Raw genomic sequence first — 3,081 nt, 5'->3', positions numbered from 1 at the left:
ATTTAGTCTCAATCTAGACATAGATATACTGTATAGATATACTGTGAGAAGAGCTTGACTCTAGAAATTTAGCTTTGGTTCTTAGTGACAGCACTATTTCTCGTCTCTTAATACGCATGCAGGTAATGATCTTGAAATGAGAAGTGAATCTTCTTTTCTCTCTCAAGAGCTAGATTAGAATCATTATATTTTATTTTCAGTTTACAATCTATCTGTTCAGACCCCAACCATGAGGTCGGGGTCTGAATATGCATACAGGTAATGGTTTCACAAACAAGAGAGATGAATATTCTTTTCTCTCTCATTCGATTCTAAGAGCAAGACTAGAATCATTTTCATTTTATTTCAACGAAGTCAAGCTAAGCCACGTCGATAGCTCATGCTTGCCCCCTCAATGTTTACATTCACCTAGTTAACTTTAATAATAGTTAGACGGTCTGCCCATACAAACAGACAGACGTTTTCTCGGCTTAGTGGGGCGAGCTCAGGCTCACCCCAATAATAAATTATGACAATTAATTGACCACACCCTCATGAATAATTAATTAGGTCACCAAATTTTACCGCGCACTTTGCGCACAGCAAGAAGCCATACCCTTCCCAATCTTCTTCCTACGGCCCTGGAGAAAGATGGTACCTTTTCTGGAAGATTGTGTTCTTTATCATCTGGTTTAGAGACTGGCTTAACTTAAGGAAACATAGTAAAGCCATGTTAGCTAGCTTTTAACCATGCTTTTAGCTACTAAAATTAATGTGGGCGTGGTCACACGCATAAAAATTGAATTATTGCTTGTGGATTTTATTTTGACCTTTTTATATAAATCTGTCAATCGGCCAATATAAAATCTGCATAAAAATTTCATCTTATACGGTATAATATATTATATTAGTTTATAAGTTACATAAATTTCTTCAGTTTAATATATAAATCAGTCGATGAAATTAACCAACTAGCCTTATAGCTACATGTAAATTAAGCACATGGTATGGTCACTATGGTACTCTTGTACATTCAAAGAATAAAAAGAGCTTGCATTTTGCTATGTATGTTAGTATTGCATGGCAGTTCCATTTTCAATTGCTAGGGTTGAGCCTATTATGCCAGCATAATTTTAGGAATAATAGGGGCTTCCTCATATGAGGAATAATGCTGGAATAATTGGGTGGAAATAGGAATAATAGTGGAATAATGGGTGGAATTGAGGCTAATGGTAATTGCAAAAGAAAATTTAAAAAATTTTGGCTAGTGTTTTTTGTAAGACCTATTTTTAAGACACTACTGAAATGCAATTCTTGGGTGAAAATTGATTGTTTGAGGAAATTATTGAGGATAAATTGAGAATAATAGGATAAAATCATATTAAAATGAAAAGAATAATCGGGGAAAATATTGAGAATTTTCAGAAAGAATAATGGGAAAATTTATGAGCATACCAATTGCCAAAAATAATACTTCAACCGCCATGCAATGCATATACTGTGATTATAGATAGACTATTTAGTCTCCTATAAAATGCACATAACTACAAACTATTCATTGATTGATACAAAAACTTAGCATTTTCTCATACCAGGGATGTGCATGACATCACTGGTATGATATCATAACGTCATCATTGCATGACATCATAGCATGTGTAAATTCGATCTACTTTTTCTGTCTTAAAGGGTAAGTCAGGTGTATTTTTGGGTATTTATTCTATTGGCTTATTATGATTGCCTGACCATAATGAAGCACTATGGTGCAATGGACTCGCCTGCTGGAATTTACCTGAGTGATATGCATTACTTGTACTGTGATATTTTAAGCAATTTGAAAAAAATTATTATTGACTGCATAGTTATAATAATAATTAAAATAAGCTATAGGTGTGGTCAACAACTAACTAAATCATGGCACATGAGTAGGAGAAAGAAGAAAAGCTGAAATGTATTTTAGCATCTGAAGCTCTATTCCAAGAAAGAGTTGGCACAGAAAATTTTTCTAGATATTTAAAAGAGACTGAGAGAGTTTGGTTGCTCCTGCTTTCCCCAGTGCCACCTGAAAAATTCTCAAAGAGGCTAAATCACAAACTTTGAGCAACTGTAACTCACAAACAACGAAGTTAGGACAAAATCGTTCTTTTTGTTTTTCATTAGATGGGATTTTCTACCTCTGAAGCAAATCTCGGCCCTGTAGAGTGAAACACGAGCTCTCACCTCGAGAGAGGTCCCCTGGTTTAGCAGTTCACAGCTTTTGGTGCCATGGGATGCTACAAGAGCATAACTAGATGAAAGAAAGCAACTTTATCTGTTGCTAGAAGAAGAAATATAGCTCTAGACTGCTCAGACAAAAAGATAATTTTTTTACAAATCAATTAAACTGTGTGGACAGAATGACAGAATGACAACCCAACTGCTTAGTACCCGCCTACGCAAGCATGGTGAGTCCAATAATGATGTATTCCAACTCCCATTGTCTAAGAAAATTATTCACTGAGATATGAGCTGTCGAAGATCATGCTCATTCTTTTATACTTCCTGTCGGTGGGTGTGGCTAAACGTGACGTCACTAAAGGCTAAATTTATTCCTTTATAGGGGAAAACAATCCTTTATTCTCATGCCTAGTAGTGCAATAGCACTAATTTAAAGATTGGGATCATCAGCTTTCATTATTTTAAGCATGCAACTTTAAGAAAAAGTCATAATACTATACTTAGGGGAATCTTCTTGTTTGCTATTTTTAGTCTTTTTCTTGCAGTTCCATGCTTAAAATAATGAAAGCTAATGATCCCGATCTTTAAATTAGTGCTATTACATTACTAGGCATGAGAATAAAGGATTGTTTAGCTGCATCTATGCTCTAGTGACGTCACATTTAGTCACGCCCACCGATAGAAAGTAACAAAAATGCGGAGCATCTTTGAAAGCTCACATTTTTTTAGACAATGGGAGTTGGAATACATTATTATTATGGTCAGGCAATCATATTAAGCCAATAAAATAAATAGCCAAAAAATACACCGGACTTACCCTTTAATCCTCTCTATATAATTAGTTAGTGTGTGATAGCGGACAACCTTACACTTGCTCAACTAGAG

The sequence above is a fragment of the Amphimedon queenslandica genome, unplaced genomic scaffold (assembly GCF_000090795.2).
Source record: "Amphimedon queenslandica unplaced genomic scaffold, v1.1 AMPQUscaffold_13097, whole genome shotgun sequence".
NCBI classification, from domain to species: Eukaryota; Metazoa; Porifera; class Demospongiae; order Haplosclerida; family Niphatidae; genus Amphimedon; species Amphimedon queenslandica.
This window is presented reverse-complemented; position numbering follows the sequence as displayed.